The 20,171-nt window shown below is 42.6% G+C and overlaps 1 protein-coding gene across 1 annotated transcript in view; it reads right to left on the reverse strand.

Moving 5' to 3' along the window:
* The window catches only part of RIN2 (Ras and Rab interactor 2), a 247,243-nt gene that overhangs the window by 152,212 nt on the left and 74,860 nt on the right, over positions 1–20,171 (reverse strand). The window lies entirely within an intron of this gene.

Here is a 20,171-nt window from a genome sequence, read left to right on the forward strand (position 1 = left end):
ACTCTTATAGCAATAAAAAGACATATAACCCAATTTAAAAATGAGAAAAAGATCTGAATAACTATCTCTCCAAAGATGATAATCAAATGGTTAATATGCACACGAAAATCTATTCAATATCATTAGTCATTAAGAAAATACAAATCAGTACCACAATGAGATACCACTTCACACACACTGGGATAGCTATAATCAAAAAAAGGAATGAAAACATGTGAAGTGTATGTGAGGATGTGGAGAATTTATAACCCTTACATATTGCTGGTGGGACTGTAAAATAGTTCAACTGCTAACCAGTTTGGTAATCTCCAAAGTTAAACATAGAGTTACCCTATGATCCATCGACTTTACTCCTAGGTATATACCCCAGAGAACTGAAAACTCATGTCCACACAAAACCTTATACATGAATGTTTATACCAGCATGATTCATAATGGGCAAAAAATAGAATTAACATAAATGTCCATCAGTTGATGAGTGGGCAAACATAGTGTGGTACAGCCATACAGTATTTGCCTACAAAAAATTGAAGACCTGATTTATGCTACAACTTGGATGAACCTTGAAAGCATGCTCAGCAAAAGAAGACGGACACAAAAGGTCATATATTGTACAATTCCATTTATACAAAAAATATAGGTTGCCAGGGGCTGGGAGGAAGGAGGATTGGGGCATGATTGCTAACGGCTATGGAGTTTCCTTCTGAAGTGATGGAAATGTTCCGTAATGGTGATGATTGCAAAACTTTGTTTATATACTGAAAACCACTGAATTGTATAATTTCAAAGGGTAAATTTTATGGCATATGGGTCATATCACAATTTCTTAAAAGTAAAAAAAAAAACAAAAACAAAAAACCAACTGTTAAAGTTAAAATCACTGTTAAGCTTGATGGAGGAAATCAATTAAATTTGACTGAGTAAATTAGTTAAGTACCACAGTATCTATCCCCCAGGGACTACCTTTATTTTATTTTATTTTTTTTTATATTTTTCTGAAGTTGGAAATGGGGAGGCAGTCAAAACAGACTCCCGCATGCAACTGACCGGGATCCACCGGCATGCCCACCAGGGGGCGATGCTCTGCCCATCCGGGGCGTCGCGCTGTTGCAACCAGAGTCACTCTAGCGCCTGAGGCAGAGGCCATAGAGCCATCCTCAGCGCCTGGGCCAACTTTGCTCCAATGGAGCCTCCGCTGCAGGACGGGAAGAGAGAGACAGAGAGGAAGGAGAGGGGGAGGGGTGGAGAAGCGGATGGGCGCTTCTCCTGTGTGCCCTGGCCGGGAATCGAACCTGGGACTCCTGCATGCCAGGCCGATGCTCTACCACTGAGCCAACCAGCCAGGGCCACTTCCTCCATTCTTTAAGACAGAGCAATGCATGCTTAGTTCACACAGCCTTAATCCTATGGAGATTAAAACTAATCCTAAACTGACAATTCAAAATCTGTTTAAATATAAGTTAAAAGGTAACTAACAGAAGTTATTTCATATTAATAGAAAAACAGAATAGCCTCCCAATGAGAAATATGATTTTATTTTCAAGCTAAAACCACTGAGGATTATTTAATTTAAAAAAACAAAAGCCTGACCAGGCGGTGGCACAGTGGATAGAGGGTTGGACTGGGATGCGGAGGACCCAGATTCAAGATGCCGAGATCGCCAGCTTGAGTGTGGGCTCATCTAGTTTGAGCAAAGCTCACCAGCTTGGACCTAAGGTCGCTGGCTCGAGCAAGGGGTTACTCGGTCTGCTGTAGCCCCCCCGGTCAAGGCACATAGGAGAAAGTAATCAATGAACAACTAAGGTGTTGCAACAAAAAACTAATGACTGACGCTTCTCATCTCTCTCCATTCGTCTATCTATCCCTATCTATCCCTCTCTCTGACTCTGTCTCTGTAAAAAAACAAACAAACAAAAAACCAAAAAAACACAGCCCTGGCCTGTTGGCTCAGTGGATAGAGGATTAGCCCAGCATGTGGACTTCCCGGTAAAGGCGACAAGAGACAGGACCATCTGTTTCTCTCCTCCTCCCTCTCCCTTTTTGCCTCCCACAGCCAATGGCTCAGCTGGTTCAAGTGTGGCCCAGGCACTGAGGATAGCTAGGCAGGCAGGTCTGAGCAGGTCAGCCTCAGACACAAAAAGTAGCTCCATTGATTCGACCATGGGCCCAAGATGGGGGTTGCTGGGTAGATCCTGGTCGGAGTGCATGTGGGAGTCTATCTCACTATTTCCCTTCCTCTCACTTATTAAAAACTAAAAAAACAATAAATAAATCAAATAAATAAAAAAACACACACACAACAAGACCTGATTTTTGTGAACTGTTTCAGCCTGCTGAATAAAGGCTTTTCCTTCTGCTCTCTACTCAAAATAGGTTTTAGGTATATTACAGAACTAACTAAATAAATAATAAAACTTAATGAAAATATAAGCATATATCTGTCTCATCTCTGGAAAGATCATTGTTAGCACACACCCCTTCCAAAACAAACAAAAAAAAGAATTGGAGAGAAAAAGAAATAACTTTAATTACATTAAAAAAATTAAAGTATATGTACAGCATCACACATCATAAACAAAATTAGGAGGCAAAGTAAAAAGATGATTTAACATCTGCTAGGAATTTCACAAAAGATAATACACTTAACTTATAATTAATTCTAATAAATCAATAAAAATTTCTAATATCCCAATGGTAAAGTTGGCCAGTTAAGAACAGGAAAAATAAAATCATAGAATAGAAAAGGATAAAAATGTTGTAAGTTCTTAATAATAAAAATGCAAATTAAACTGACAATGAAATGTTTCTCACTCATGAAATTAGCCAAGATTAGGAAAGGGATAATGCTCATATTTGTTGATTTCTCAGAGCTTTTCATTTTCTCTGGGGTATTTTAATTTTCTTTGAACAGCTCCTCATGTTTATTGAGTTAAACTAATTATCAAATATTTCTTTTTGTTGTTGTTGATATTACCTATAAACTTAGTGTGAGCTGGGTTAAAACTCCAGCTCGTTAATTTATCCTGAGTGCACTGAATGTGTGTTTGCAAGTATGTGTACATGTGGTTTGTATTCAGTGTTTCTTACCCTCTCTGAGGCTCGGTTTTCATATCTGTAAAATGGGAACAAATAAAGTTTAAAGAGAACTATCTGCATATGACATGCGATAAGTGGTTGTAATAACAATAGTGGGGTGGCCATGACATGCTCAATAGCTTCCAATTCCTCTAAAATAAATGTTTATCGTTTGCAGAGTTGGAGAACTCCAATATATTGCTGTTGCTTTTATAATGTTATGATTTATATACCTTAAAGTTGCACAAAAATAAAATTTCTTTGAGAAAAATTTTAGGCTCAGCAAAATTACAGTATGCTACCTATAGCATAAAAATTAACTGTGGTATTTGTTAGATTCAGGGAGTACTGGGGCTGCCAAAGAGCGTAACTATTGAAGGAACAGTAAGTGCTGATATGGCTCCTGTGAGGCTGGGAACAAAGAAGGTCAGAGACCCTTATCAGAAGTTTAGGTTTGAAATTCGCCACTAAGCTAAAACCGGCCCCTATTGCTATGCTGTGTGTGACCTCCCTAGCCAATAGCTAAACTGCCACATTTGCTTCTGTATTATGCTTGCTCACTTAGGATATATAAGGGCCTGGCTGTAGGCTCCAGGCGCAGCTCCCATTTGCAGCTCCTTGTGGGCACGGTGTCTCCAGACATCTCGGGAGTTCGCCCCTGCTCAGGTTAAACTGGCCAATAAAGTAACATCTTAACTCCTGAAAGTCTCGGAGGTTTGTTCTCATACCCGGTGGATGCTACAGTATTTAATCTTAGTAACAGAACAAAAATTCACTATATTCCCCCATCATAAGAATTGTGTAATTCAATAAATATAAGAACCATTAAAATTATGTAACTCTAGTAGGAAAAAGTGAAGAAAGATTTATATAAATGGACAGATATATTATAGTCTCCTTGTTAACAAACTAGAAATACTACAGATAAAAGTACTTCTTAATTTTTTTTAGTACTTCTTAATTTAATATAGAGATTTAATGTTAAGTCCAATCAAAATACTCACATAACTGTGACAAATGAAGTAAAATTGAATTAGTTGTTTTCTGAAGATCAAACTGGTAATATGTAATAAGAATGACAAATTTCTTCACACTCCTAAGTTTTAAACTGATGAATTGAGAGTTGAAGACAAATTCTTTTAGTTTTGGTGTGATGCTATGAGGAAATAGACACTTATAAATTCACTCTAACTTTAATTAATTGAATAGGAATTTACCTGGAAGAAATGAGGGCAGGGGAGGAGAGGAATACCTGTTATGCTCAACATTATCATTGTGGGACACTACATGCATTCATTCTTTTACCCGCTTTGCCCCGAGCACCTCAGGATGAATTGTGCAGGACCACATCATGGCATGACACCACAGGATAACATCACAGGAACAGGAGACGGCCAAGCTCTAACCCAGGGGTCTCAAACTCAACTCAGCATGTGGGCCACAGAGCAAGATCACAGCCGTTCGGTGGGCCGCACTAGGTCTACAAAAGGCAACTGTTACGCAACACTTTTCAGTGTCACAAAACGACCAGAAACTGTAGTTCGTGGATTAGTCTGCGGGCTGCAAAAAATTGTTCAGTGGGACGCGAGTTTGAGACCTCTGCGTCTGTCCAGAACACTCTTGGTGCAGAACTGAGATTTCTCTCTGGGTGTGCAGGGTGAGGGGACTTGTCTGTGGTCCTGGACAGCCGGACGGCCCGACCACGCACCACAGTAATGAAGGCGGCCTGGCTGGTTTCTAGCACAACACCCAAGCACAGAGGGAGAGGGGAAACTGGACAAAGCCTATACTGTGGTTACCATCGGGAAAAACCAGGTAAGGCAGAGAGAGCAGGCTTAGGACGGGCTAGCTCAAATAATTTTAGAGGGCTGTGGGGCATAATGACTGTCTCCAGCTGTCCGGTGTCTGGCCCTGGTGTGATCAGGGTACGTGGATAGCAGCCCAGTGTCAGAGCCCATAGAGGAGGAGGAGGTGGGGGGTGGGCTCTGGATCGCTCAGTCTGCATTCGCTCTCACTGGGCTGTGTACTGTCTCCAGGATATTACCATGTCTAGGGTAGTCCTTCCAGGGTCAGCAAGGTCCCTAGATGTCAAAGCTTCAGAATACATGGTCAATACACTGGCCCAAAACCTGAAGGAAAGTTACACGACCAAGTAAGCGGCCCAAGCGTCTTATTTTGGGGCGGCATCTCACTGATCAAGTCCTGACTCCGCATCAGGTCTCTGCGTCTGTTAAGCAGGGTTCCCCAGGAGCGCCGGGCCCTCCCCTCAAACCTGACACACTGCACCTGTATCTTACGTTACGTTCAGGCCCTGCCCCGATAGCCACACTGCACGTGAAAGCTAAAGAAGAAGTCTCAGCATTGCTCTTCATGGTCCTTCTGTTTTTTAAAGGGGCAGGTCTGTCAAATACCAGCTCTCTCAGCAGAAATGTGGATCCTGTTGAGAGCGAGACCTGGCAGCAGTCACGAGGGAAGACCCAGCTCAGTCTTTCAGCAGGTGTGCGAGGTGGATGGAGATAATAATACCTGCTGACAAGGGTGCTGTGTGGGTTACATCGGATGAAGAGCACTCAGTACCAGGCCTGAGCTATTAATATACGGGTTGCCATTATTATTATTTATCAACCCCTAGATGCTGTCTGTCCAACTCACAACATTCAAAACCTACCTCAGTCACCTCATGTGCAAAATGAAGGTAATATTACTGCTCACAGGACAGCAGTGTGTTAGTCCTAGTCCTCTGAGATGCAGACACAAAGACAAGATCAGCTGTGCAAAGCGTCTATCATGGGGAATGCCCATGAGGAGAGATGCAAAGGGAGCCTGGGAGGCTCGGAGAGCCATTGGGCCAAGATGCCGGCCTTGTCCCTGTGAAGGAGAGAGGGAGGGCAGAAGGGGAGGACCGTCCTCTACCCCTGTGCCACCTGAGGAAGACTGGGAAAGCCCTCAGGAGCCATGGAAGCAGTGGTGGCTGTCACAGGAGTTCTGTATTTCTGGGAACAGACCTGCCGTAAATGTCCCTGGCTGGGAAACTTGGTGATGAGCTGCACAGCACAGCACGGGACCCTTCATCATACCCCCCTTTAGTTAGGTGTCTGAGAGGCACATTCTCATGGCTGCAAGAGTGGAAAGATGAAACGTATCAAAACATGTGAAGAAGCCTTTGAAACATGGCTGAGAACATGGTGGGTACTGTGTACCTGGCTGCTATTTATTATTATTATTATTATTATTATTATTATTATACTCATAAAAATTAGGGAATATTTCAAAATGAATATGAAGCAATAAAAAAGATAAGCATTTGACTTTTTTTTTTTTTTCCTGAAGTGAGAAGCAGGGAGGCAGAGAGACAGACTCTCGTATGCACCCGACTGGGATCCACCCAGCAGGCCCACTAGGAGGCGATGCTCTGCCCATCTGGGACATTGCTCTGTTGCAACTGGAGCCATTCTAGCACCTGAGGCGGAGGCCATGGAGCCATCCTCAGCGCCCAGACCAACTTTGCTCCAATGGAGTCTTGGCTGTGGGAGGAGAAGAGAGAGATAGAAGGAAAGGAGAGGGGAAGGGTAGAGAAGCAGATGGGCGCTTCTCCTGTGTGCCCTGGCCGGGAATTGAACTCGGGACACCCACACACCAGGCCTACACTCTATCACTGAGCAAACCACCAGGGCTGATTTTTTTTTTTATTATTAAACAAGAACATCAGAAAAGCAAATGATAAGTCAAAGAAAGTTATTCAATTATGCAAAAGAGATATGAAACCTAATTTTATTTCATTGGTGAAAATACACTATACAAAAGGATGAAAGTACTGAAGTATTCCTTAATTTTTGTGAGCAGTGTATTATTAATTGCTTGAAACATTATCTGTGCAATAAAACAAATAAATACATTTTAAAAATTGTTGTCACGATGATATGATATGAACTATTATTATTTAACTCTTTGTATGTATTTGTTTACCTACTCTAACAAACTTACAGACTATGGCTCACATATTTCTTTTTCCTCCCTGAAACATCTACTGTATATTCAGGCTTATAGTATATGCTCAATAAATGTTTGCTAAATAAATGGTGGATTTAATATATCAGGGAAATCACACTGCTATAATCTTTAGTACTAGATGGGCTTAATATTTTATTTTGGAAATAAAGTCATAAAAGTTTCCCAGGCTGCCCTTCCTAAGATTATACCTAGTTATTTTTCCAATATTTTTTAACAAATATCTTCAAACAGCAAAATAGAAAGATTTTTTTTCAGTGAACACCTATAAACACACCACCTAATTTTTTCCATTAACATTTTATCATACTTATTTTATCACATATTTATCCATATATTCATCTCTTTATTCATCCATCAATCCATCTTATTTATTTTAGGTGAATTTCAAAGAAAATTGCAAACACCTGCACTTTCTCCTAAATATAAATATTTCACTATGTATATATCATTAGCTAGTGTATTTTGTGTGTGTGTATGTGTGTGTTTTCTTTTAATGTAAAATTCACACTGAGTTTTCATTTTTCTTTTCTTTTTTTTTTTTTCTGAAGCTAGAAACCGGGAGAGACAGTCAGACAGACTCCTGCATGCACCCGACCGGGATCCACCCGGCACGCCCACCAGGGGGCGACGCTCTGCCCACCAGGGGGCGATGCTCTGTCGCGACCAGAGCCACTCTAGTGCCTGGGGCAGAGGCCAAGGAGCCATCCCCAGTGCCCGGGCCATCTTTGCTCCAATGGAGCCTCGGCTGCGGGAGGGGAAGAGAGAGACAGAGAGGAAGGAGAGGGGGAGGGGTGGAGAAGCAGATGGGCGCTTCTCCTGTGTGCCCTGGCCGGGAATCGAACCCGGGACTTCTACACGCCAGGCCGACGCTCTACTACTGAGCCAACCGGCCAGGGCCCACACTGAGTTTTTAATCAAATGCAGCCACGCCGGAGCACCAGGAGGCAGCTCGGTTGAGAGCAGCTGCAGGTGCACGTTGCTCGGGGCAAGTCACTGCCCTGGGTCGGGGCAGCATGCACTGGGTGTGTGGCCTGCTTATGGGCTTCCTGCAATTGCTGATCATTGGTTGGGGTCTGCAGGCAGCAGACTCTGAGACAGAAGTTAGTGCGTAGGTTTGTTAAGGGGCACCCATCAGACAATGCCCGTAGGAGGGAGAGGAATAAAGCAGGAGTGGCAGAGGGAGGAATGAGTTGGGGTGCAGGTGTGGCCAACCGCACAGGGAGCTAGCATGGTGTTCAAAGGTGTCCTCAGGCTGAGATGGCCAGGCTTTCAGAACCCCATGGCTTTTAGTCAATGGATGTGGGCCCCTGTGGGAATGACCATGGGTGGCCTTGAACTAGGTAGCTCTCTGCAGTTGAAGCATCCATACAGGGGCAGATATTGACTGCCGGTGTGGGCATCTGCAGGAGTGTCTCTCCTCGAAGATCTGATGGTCCATCAGTATACACCACACTGATGACCCTCGACTTACTGTAGAGACACATCATGTGGCCACTATTAGTGCTTGATGGCACAGCAACAGGAAATCCTAGCCAACCATGTAGGGTCCTAGAGACTGAAGTAGTTCCCTGAAATAGAGTGTGATAAACATTTGCTTGTATGTCATGGCCAGTGAGAAGTGACACTGCACAGGCCTGAGGTTTATGGCTCATTGCTACATTAGTAGGGCATTCCTTATGTAACACAGGAGGGCTTGAACCCGGGGTGGGGGGGGTCCTCACCCAACTGCAAAGGAATGACACATGAGAGACGGGCCCAGAGAGGACTCCAGGGTCATGGCACCTAAGTAAAAAACTATCTGAAACCTGGCATAAAAGTTAATAAACTGCTAACTTGGACTCAGAGAACTTGTTAAAATAAAACAGGATGCTAGCTAAAGAAACCGGAGGTCACAGACCTTATACCCCATCATCAGGACTGTCCTTGGCTAAAAAAACAAATAATGTCAACAAAATGATATTTTAAAACAAAAGTTTCATCTCCTAGGGTCTTAATGTCTGTGCTCCCCAAATTCCTATGTTGAAAACCTAATGCCCAGGGTGATAGTATTAGGAGATGGGGCCTTGGCGGTGGTTAGGTCACGAGAGTGGACCTCTCGTAAATCGGATTAGAGCCCTTATGACAGAGGCCTCGGAGAGCACTCCAGTCCTTTCCACCAGGGGCGGAAACAGCAGAAGTCTGAGACAGGGAAAAGGCCCTCACCTGACTAGGCTGGCTCCCGCATCCTGAACTGCCAGCCTCTAGAATGTGAGAAACAGATTCCTGTTGTTTGTAATAACTGTAGTGTTCTGTAACAACAGCCCGGACAGGCTAAAATATCACCCAACACTCTCTCTCTTATAAAAGTAAGTGCTTTCCTATGGACACTTGTCCTTGTGGTGCCTCAAATCTTTGTGCCGTACTCCCCACACTTTAATAAGTTCTTGCAGGATAATTCCTGCCTTCCCAAACTAGAATGAAAAAATAAAACGACAAAACCCTTACTTCCTGGCCTCTGTGCTGCTGGGATACAGCTGTGTGATGCAGGTTCTGCCAAGCACGAGGGCTCCTGCAAGGCTTTGCTGGGAGCTGAGCAGTGCTGGGAAAGAGGCAGGGGCAGTGACCTGGGCAGAGCTGGAGTGGCTCTGAGCATCCCTGGGGACGGGTTTCCTGATGCACCAGCTTCCTGACCCTGTGTGCTTTTCTGGAAGTCGCTTAGGAAGCTCAGTCTAAAGTCCACTTTTTGACTCAGCTCAAGAATCTGAGAACTGTGGTCCTCAATATCCCTTCCAGCACAAACTGGCTACAGGCGATTCAGTCCTATGTACCTAAAACCCGGCCGAAGCATGCCCTGTCACCCACAACAGTGGCATTATGTCCTTTTAAGCCACAGCACAGTTCCATCAAACACAGTAGCTTACAGACGCCCGGTATATAAAGTAGATTACAAATAAAGTTGTCCTAGTTTGATCTTCTTGATCTCCTCATTCTAGAACTATAGGGCTCCAATTATCTCACCTATAGGAGGAAATAAACCTCCTTAGCAAGGTTATTACAGAGGGTCCTTCATACACAGGACCCAACCTATTTGTTCTACTTCATCTCCCACTCCTGCTACAGTCCTACCCAATTAATCCCCATTTGCACGCACACCTTACCCTAAAACTATGGGTCTCCCTAACCACTCCTCTATTCCTTCCTCTTCCTAGGATGTTTGTCACGACTCTATCTGTCAGAAAGTGCCTATGCATTCTTCAAGACCCAGATAAATTATAACCTCCACGAACCTCTCCTCAATGTCTTTTACATCCTATGACTGGTCAATGCAATAGCCCTTAACATTCATGGGCCTACCATTTTCAGCTGTAACTGTTCTTCAGGATGACCCCAGGGAATCTGTAATTTTGCTGAGGCACAAATCTGAATCATGAATACACCAAGGTTGGTGAATTGTCTTGGCTTTTCCCTTCCTTGTACCCACAACATCTACCAGTACTTCGCACTGGCCAAACCTGGCAAGAATCCAGTTAGCACCTAACCAGGCAGTGGCGCAGTGGATAGAGTATTGGACTGGGATGCGGAGGACCCAGGTTCGAAACCCCAAGGTTGCCAGCTTGAGCGCAGGCTTATCTGGTTTGAGCAAGGCTCACCAGCTTGGACCCAAGGCTGCTGGCCTGAGCAAGGGGTCACTCGGTCTGCTGTAGCCCTCCGGTCAAGGCACATATGAGAAAATAATCAATGAACAAGCAATCAACAAACAACTAAGATGTCACAATGAAGAATTGATGCTTCTCATCTCTCTCCCTTCCAATCTGTCTGTCCCTATCTGTCCATCTCTCTTTCTCTTTCTCTCTCTGTCTCTGTCTCTTTCTCACACACACACACACAAAGCCAGTTAGCAAAGGGAGCCTGGGAAAATGGAGCTTGTTGAGCCAGACCACTGGCAATACAGAGCAAGGCAGGGAAAATCAAAAACAGATCTAGGGATGGTGGAAGAAATGATCAGCGCAATAGAAACCCATAGGAGTCAGTGAGACCTCAAGGAATGGGCTCATGATCAGAGGATGACAAAGGGGGGACATAGTTCACATTTTGTTCAAAAGAAACTGATTTTTTTTTTCAGAGACACAGTAAGCCTGTTCCATAAGTCAAGAACAAATAAATTTATGTAACTATGCACAATGGCAAATAATGGAGAAAAATGGTACTGTAATGAAAGAGTTATCACAGTCACTGTCAAATGTGGGAAATGCTACAGAAATTGAGAAGATCGAAGACAGGATTAATGGGAGATTCAACTGTCCACACACATTTTCATAGTATTGCTGTGATAAAAACTGTGTCTGACACACACTTGACCTAACTGGCTGATAGAGTCAGCCCTCAGAAGATTGAGAAAGCAGTGGGAGGAGCTGTGATTCTCAAATCACTTCCAATTAACAAGGAGGAAGTGATGGGAAAAGTGGAAGTAATGAGTATCGAGAGAGAAAACACTCACGTCATTTTTATGTTCATGACCACTGGGAATGAGAAACCTAGTCGGGCTGGGGATTTTGTAGTTCGAGTAGAGCTTTGAAAAGGTTAGCAGGAGTTTATAAAAAATGTCCTTCATTGGATAAAGAAGATGTGGTACTTATATACAATGGAATACTACTCAGCCATAAGAAACGATGCCATATTGCCATTTGCAACATGGATGGACCCTGAGAACATGATACTAAGTGAAGTAAGAAAATCAGAAAAAGCTAAGAACTATATGATTTCACACATAGGTGAGATATAAAACTGAGACTCATAGACATAGATAAAAGTGAAGTGGTTCCCAGGGGGAGGGAGATGTGGGGGGGAGGGGAGTAAAGAGGGATAAATATACAGTAATGGAAAATGATTTGGGTGATGGGTACACAATGCAATCAACAGTTCAAATACTACAGAGATGTTTACCTGAAACCTATATACTCTTTTTTTTTTAAGTGAGAGAAAGACAGACAGGAAGGGAGAAAGATGAGAAGCATCAATTTGTAGTTGCAACATTTTAGTTGTTCATTGATTGCTTCTCATATGTGCCTTGACTGGGGGGGGGGGGCTCCAGCTGAGCCAGTGACCCCTTGCTCAAGCCAGCAATTTTTGGACTCAAGCCAGCAATTATGGGGCCATGTCTATCATCCCATGCTCAAGCTAGTGACCCTGCGCTCAAGCTGGAGACCTTGGGGTTTCAAACCTGGGCCCTCAGCATCCCAGATTGATGCTCTGTACACTGCGCCACCACCAGTCAGGCTGACACCTACGTACTCTTATTAATCCATGTCACCCTGTTAAATTTAATTTCTAAATTAAAAGAAAAAGAATAAAAGAAAATATGTCCTTCTCATCAATGTCCATCTCCCTCCTGGAGAGGGGAGATCAGATTGTAGAGCATACACACAAATTTAGATTTGGCCCTCTGGATGACAGGCGTCACTGAAAACTGCTGACTAGGACAGTGACATTGCGGAGGACCAAATGGGTTGTGGAAAAGAGATGATAGTATGCACATGAGACCAGCATAAAGGGTGGGGCATACATGTGAGATTTATTCAGGGGGTACAAGATTTGATGTATGTGAGAGGAAAGAAGAGGAAAAGATAGCGAAGATAACATTCAAGTTTCATCCTCAGGAGACTTGGTACAATTCACTAAAATATGGCATCTAGAAAGACAGCAGGTATAAAAGAAAAGACAAAATAGTTGAACTTTGGACCAGCTGGACCCTATGAGTCATTAAAGTGGAGGTGGCCAAAAGTGGGCTGGATAAATGAGTTTCAAGCTCAGGTGCACAGGCAAGGGGTAGAGACACAGAGTTAGAATAGGCAGGATCATGGACAAAAGGAATGCCATCCATGAGGACAAGTCTAGATGGGCAGTGTCAGTACCGCCTGCAGCAGGGGGCTGGGGCCAGGTCACACAGCTCACAGAGCCAAGTGTTGAACATTCAAGCATTCTGAAAGCTGGTTGTTAAACCCTTGGTAGGATGGTGGGAATATTTACACCACCAGAAACCAGCAAACACTATGAATCAGGCCTGCTTTCTCCATACCCCATGACCACTGCGGGCAACCAGCACACATTCAACCTGAGAGCTTCTTATAAATGCAAATTCTCAGGCCACAGCCTAGACCTGTTAGTCAGCAGAGTTTTCACAAGCCTGGAAGAGCATTCAGATGCCCAGGAAAGTTTGAGAATGCCCATCTAGACACATGGAACACAAGGTCCACATTGGCCCGGGAAGAGCAGCACGGGACTCAGAGGAAATTGCACGTGAGCCTGGGCTGGCTCAGGGAAAGCCCTGGTCTGCTACTGGGGACGGGGGAGGAGGGAGGAGTGGAAAGGGGGTTGTGGGGGAGGGCTGTTCCAGACCACAGGACACACGTCTCTAAATTTGTGACAGGATTAATGTGCCGAGTCACCTAACCCACTCTTCTCAAATCTTCTAAAATAGTTTTTTTGTCTATGCTTCAAAGAGATTTGGGGAGAAAAGTGATCATTGAAAAGGCCACAGTGCATTACTTTGCTTTCTGGTGCTGAAGGGAGCAGGGTTTACCACCCCAAATATGCCTTTTTGGAGGGTATTATTTTAAGCTGGTTATTTTTTAAAAAAAAAGACTCAGGAAGAACCTTTGACCTTCCCTCAAACTGCTGAAAAGAATTTAGATAGAGGACCTGCTCCAGGGAAGGAGCTATCCTCACAGAGAACTCGATTTTAATACGAACACTGTGACAGACAGGGAGAAACCTAGCTGGGCCCCTTTCATCTAGGTCCTCTCTGTGTCCCATGGAGAAAGGCAGCCCAGCAAACATTTGCTTACCAGCCAGAACTGAGAAAGAAAAGGGGAAATCTTCCCCTCCCCTACCAGACCAAGTTAAAACTTTAAAACACTACAAAGGAAAGGCTGGAATAGAGTCGTTTATTTAAAACTGGCATCTGTTGACTTACCATTAAAATGACCTTACTTAAAATGAGGTTTTGTTTGCTGGTTGCACTTTAGAAATAAATAAAGAATCATAACATCAGCTATCTGATCTTAGATAGAAGTATCCAGAGTAGTCTGGACTACTCTGTCACAACACAAGGTGAAAATCAGTGCAATTAGCAGTGAAAATCGGAGTCTATGTGAAAATGGCAACAAATTGCCTGGGGAGCTGAGGACACATTTCAAGTTGTTTTGGTGTTTTGAATTTAATGAGAACCATTATGTTATTGTTTTGGTTTCATATTTTAGAATTAATTTGTAGCATTTAAAGTAGAAATAACACCAGGTTAGAAATTTTGAGCTTGCATTTGCATTTGGATTTTCAATGATTTGATCTTGAGAAAGTCAACCTCTTTGATTATCAATAAAAATGAAAAGTTTGGAGTAGGTGTCATTTCTGGCCACTTAAAGCTAAATGTGTTTCTGTTCAAAATGAAAACATATTTTTGATTCATTAAATAATAAATATTCTTTGTAAAAACTTAAGGCAACACAGAAGATATTAACGAAGAGTCTCTGTTATTAAGGTGACCAACTTTTTTTACAATGAAAAGGAGGACAAAAATAAATTGAAGAAAACAATATTGTAAAATATAAAAGAAACATTTTATTCATTGCAACAATAATACACTATAATATGATAAATGCATAATAAAACATTTGTAATATTTTATATTGTAATTATGCTTACATGCCTATTAATTTTTAATAATAATTGTAAGAAAAAAGTACTCATTTAGTAAAACTAAGTATCAAACAAAACCACTAATTTGGAGTGATATTCAGGTGTATTTATCATTTTCTAATTAAGAAACATCTGTTTTATGCAACTATTTAATCAAAATGCGTTATTAATAGATATGGTTTGAGGTTACATTTCCACTTTAAAACACGAATTTTGGGAAAATACCTGTAAATAAATTATACGTATTTGGAAATTATTAAAGAGATAATGAATTAATAAAATGTGAATTGTGCTTACCTGTCTATGATTGAATATTCACTGAGAAAGAAATAATCGTGAGTCTACAATGTCGTATGTACTGTGTCATGTTTCAGTAAGATGTACACAAAGTCATTGTGTGCTCGGTATATTGCACCCTCTCTCAAGGTCTCCTATGCAGAGCGCATGCATCTCATAATCGCGTCTCATCACACTGTACTGATCCTTGACGAATCGTTATATCAAATACAAATATGTCACATCACACGCAGTGGATCGACTCTGCATCAATCGAATATGGACATTTACAGACTAGTCTTCCAATATCAAAAAGGGGGACCAGTAGGAGGACACTTTTTGAGGGAGGACAGAACTTACAAAAGAAGGACTGTCCTCCCTAAAAAAGGACGACTGGTCACCTTATTGTTATAGACTGAATATTTGTCCCCCACCTACCCACCCAATTCACGTGCTATAGCTGTAACTTCCGGTGTAATGGCATTTGGAAAAGGGACCTTTGGAGGTAATTAGGTTTAGATGAGGTCATGAGGGTGGGGCCCTCATGATGGAATTAGTGCCCTTACAAGATGGGACATCTAAGAACTTGCTTGCTCTCTTTCTCAACCAGGTGAGGACACAGTTGGAAGGGGGATCTCTGCAAGCCAGGAAGATGCCTTCACCAGGACCCAAACCTGGGGCATCTTGATCTTGGACTTCCAGTCTCAAGAACCAAGAGAAAATAAACTTCTGTTGTTGGAGCCACCTAGTTGATGGTATTTTGATAGAGCAGATCAAGCTGAGTAAGACATCTTCTCATCCTTTCCCACCATAGACAGATTCATTAACCAGTAAGACTGTGTCTTTCTAGAATTTATGAGTTTTACCTAAGGGATCAGATTATACATACTGTCCCGTGATCTGCATATTACATTTTATAATATAACATGGACATCTTTTCATGTTGACACAAGTACATCCATCTCAATCATTTCATAGTACTTTGAAAAGCACACTATAATACATTTTAACCAACTGGGGAACATTTAAGGTGCTTTAGATTTTTGTTGTTTTGGGTATTTTAAACAATATTGCAATCTTTGTTCAAACATCGTTTAATTCGTGTCCAATTAGTTCTCATCTGAGTTCTTTGAAATGGCTGAAATATGATAAATAAAAGGCTATAAAGAAAAAGCGTTATTTGAATCCCAGTGACATCCAGTAGTGACAAAGTAATTAAAACTAAATACTCCAGCAAGAATGGAAATTGAAACAAAAAGACATTATGAAAATCAGTTCATCAGAGTTCCTGTAAATTAATTGTTGGTGGAGGGAACTGGTCAAGTACCCAGTACCTCTAATTGCAGAACTATTTCCATGGGAAATAGCTACTAAAACATTCACTTTCTTTCTAATTCAATGCTCATCAAAGACACCTTATGAAAAAGTAGTGTATCCTCTTTGCCCTACATATGCCAAAGCGGCAAGGAGGAGGAGCCTGGTTTCCCTGCCAGCACTAGCTCTCAGGGAAGATCACTATCCTGGCCCTGTGGTTTACACAGGAGCAAGCCCTCAACCCAATCAGGAGAAACAACCTAAGACCTTGTGGTTGACTGAGTTTCTGGGCCTATAAAGGTTTCTGGGCAATGTTCAGGCGAGCTAGTTTATCCATGGTATTAGCAACAAATATGACCTAGACTTGTCATAGAAGTCACAACGTCTTAGACTTAGTTAGAACCGGAAGGAAGCTGAGCTCCCTCTTCCCCTGATATTGATCATCAGTTGTGGCACTGTTTCCATTGGGGGTACCCCAGAATCCTTTTCAATACAGCACTCCAGGCCCTAATCTGATTTCATCAATAAAGAAAGTGAGGCTCAAAGGCTACATTTACCCACCTAAGTTCTTGCAGCTGGCCAGCATCAAAGCTGAGTTAGAATGTGGCTCTCTTTGATTTCCCAACAGCATGCCAACACCTTACATTCTTATTGAAGTAAGAAGGTTACTATGTTCTGTATTCCCAAGAGATTCCAGATGATCAACAAGACAGGGAAGGGCAGAAACATTCACACAAGAGCTCCCTTCTCTCCATGCAATAGACATAGCAATCCCTTTCACTGTCAAGGTTAAGGAGTTGTACTTCCTATATGTTCATTTAATATTTTGTCTGTCTTCTTGTTTTGTTTTGGGGACCCAGCTTGACTGCAGGTCAACCATGACAACCCTTTCCAGGAGTGCACTGTTTTCTGTTTACATTTCTACCTTTCACTCCCTATGCTAAAAGACTCACAAGAAAGCAAAGGCTGCCCTGGCCAGTTGGTTCAGTTGTAGAACATCAGCCAGCGTGTGGATGTCCCAGGTTTGATTCCAGATCAGGGCACACAGGAGAAGTGCCCATCTGCTTCTCCACCCCCTCCCCTCTCACTTCTTTCTCTCTCTCTCTCTCTCTCCCCCCACCTCCTGCAGACATGGCTGGATTGGAATGAGGTGGCCCCCGACACTGAGGATGGCTCCATGGCCTCCACTTCAGGAACTAAGAAGAGCTTGATTGAGCAATAGAGTAATGCCACAGATGGGCAGAGCATCGCCCCCTAGCGGGCTTGCAAGTGGAACCCAGTCAGGGCATATGCGGAAGTCTGTCTCTGCATCCCCTCCTCTCACTGAATAAAAAAATTTTTAAAAAGAAACCAAAGGCCCTGCGAGGTCAAAAGAGCTTCCCTATGCCACCCAGGCCTCAGACGAGAATATGATCTCTGACACATGGTTCAGCTTATCTAACTGGCTGACCATTTGTCCCTGCTCTTCAACATTCTAGTTCCTTAAACCTGAAGAGGCTTTACACTCACTCAGAAAATTCGAGAGTTCTCCTGATGGTGGAGACAGCAGCCAGAGCCACCTTAGATCAGGTGATAGCAAATGGAAATAAGATTGACTTGACACCCTGGGGATAGCTGGACACAAGTTGTCAATCAGTGATGCTAAAACAAGTTGAAACTTAGCAACAATAATTGCTATCATTAAGGTATGACTTTAGAAATGTCCTCATAAGTCTAGCCCAGCGGTTCTCAACCTATGGGTTGCGACCCCAGCGGGGTCACCTAAAGCCATCGGAAAATACATAATGCATATCAGGTATTTACATTCCGAATCATAACTGTAGCAAAATTACAGTTATGAAGTAGCCACCAAAATTATTTTTTGGTTTGGGGTCACCGCAACATGAGGAACTGTATTACGGGGTCACGGCAGTAGAAAGGTTGAGAACCACTGGTCTAGCCTATGAAAATAATCCCTTGGCTTGAAATTTTCTGAAATTAGACCCAAGTGGATTAGACTGAAAACATGATTGAGATAAATGAATCTGTACCAAGTTCTAAAAACCACATTAATACATACATGAAGATTCAACCCACCCATAAATATGCACGTGCCACTGGCAAGGGTTCTGGTCAGCTCTTACATCTATTTCTTAAGGATACAATACCTGAAAAGCTTCAGAAGCAAAGAGATATCTGGTTTTTTTTTTTATGTACAACTGGCCTGTACATCATAAAGATGAGTCACGGACTGTGTCAACCATACAAACCCTCAAACTGAGGCTGTAGCAGTTCCCCAAAGGAAGATGCTACAGCGACTTTCATCTTCCTTTTAATGACACAGTGGTTGGAGCTGATGCTAACCATAGGCATGCAAGGTGCCTTGCTTGGCCATGACTAATACATTTCCCAGAGGATCCTGTGGTGTCGAGAGCTCTGGAGGAAGTAGATGGCAATGAATCACAGAGCTCAGGAGTGGAAAACGCAATGTGATTCACATTAACTGAAAGAAAAGATTGAGAAGAAAAAACAACTAATAATTAAAGCCATATACACACTCTCACGCATCAGCAAATACCACACTGAGCATGTCAGTGCAACTTCTGCTTTTTCAAAGTTGAGAGAAGAAAAAGGCAAAATGTCAAAATAAACCCTAATAACTCTATGGCAAAACTGAACTACTATAATGTATAATGTAGTTATATAAAAAGAAATGAGCTATTTTTAGTGAAGTTGGTATTTGCTATAAGAAAAAATAAGCCAATATATTATTTTTCATTCAATCTCAAATAGTCCTTTAGATATCTTCTTTAATATTTGTTGCATACTAGCAAACTTTAAAATGTTCATTTTTCTTAAAGTACACTTTATCCTTTTTTTTTTTAGAGAGAGAGACACACACACACAGAAAGTGAAATACAGATAGGAAGGCAGAGATATGAAAAGCATCAACTCATAGTTGCAGCACTTTAGTTGTTAATTGATTGCTTTCTCATCCTTTTTTGTTTTGTTTTTTCTTTTAATTTATTGAATTTAGAGAGAAAGAAAAGAATAAAGAGAGAGAGAGCAAGAGAAATTGAAACATAGGGCTGTTCCTGTATGTGCCCTGACTGGGGACCAAACCAGCAATCTCTATGCTTCAGGACAATACTCTAAACAACTGTGCTATCCAGTCAGGGCAGTATACTTTCTCTGTGCAGAGAAAGTTCTTGCCTCATCACAAGCCTTCCCTCAAGTAGCATCTCTTCATTTCTCAATAATGAGTTATCTAGGAAAGCAACGGAATAAAAGTTGGGTTCCTTAGAATCTAACCAATAAGAAAGCAAAAATTAAACAAACAAAAAAATCAAGCCTCAAATCTATTGAAAACAATCACTTTAGGCCCTGGCCGGTTGGCTCAGCGGTAGAGCATCGGCCTAGCGTGCGGAGGACCCGGGTTCGATTCCCGGCCAGGGCACACAGGAGAAGCGCCCATTTGCTTCTCCACCCCTCCGCCGTGCCTTCCTCTCTGTCTCTCTCTTCCCCTCCCGCAGCCAAGGCTCCATTGGAGCAAAGATGGCCCGGGCGCTGGGGATGGCTCTGTGGCCTCTGCCTCAGGTGCTAGAGTGGCTCTGGTCGCAACATGGCAACGCCCAGGATGGGCAGAGCATCGCCCCCTGGTGGGCAGAGCATCGCCCCATGGTGGGCATGCCGGGTGGATCCCGGTCGGGCGCATGAGGGAGTCTGTCTGACTGTCTCTCCCTGTTTCCAGCTTCAGAAAAATGCAAAAAAAAAAAAAAAAAAAAAAAAGAAAACAATCACTTTAAATAATGAAAATCACTAGAAACAATGAGTAGAGCTAT

Source organism: Saccopteryx leptura, chromosome 5 (genome assembly GCF_036850995.1).
Source record: "Saccopteryx leptura isolate mSacLep1 chromosome 5, mSacLep1_pri_phased_curated, whole genome shotgun sequence".
NCBI classification, from domain to species: Eukaryota; Metazoa; Chordata; class Mammalia; order Chiroptera; family Emballonuridae; genus Saccopteryx; species Saccopteryx leptura.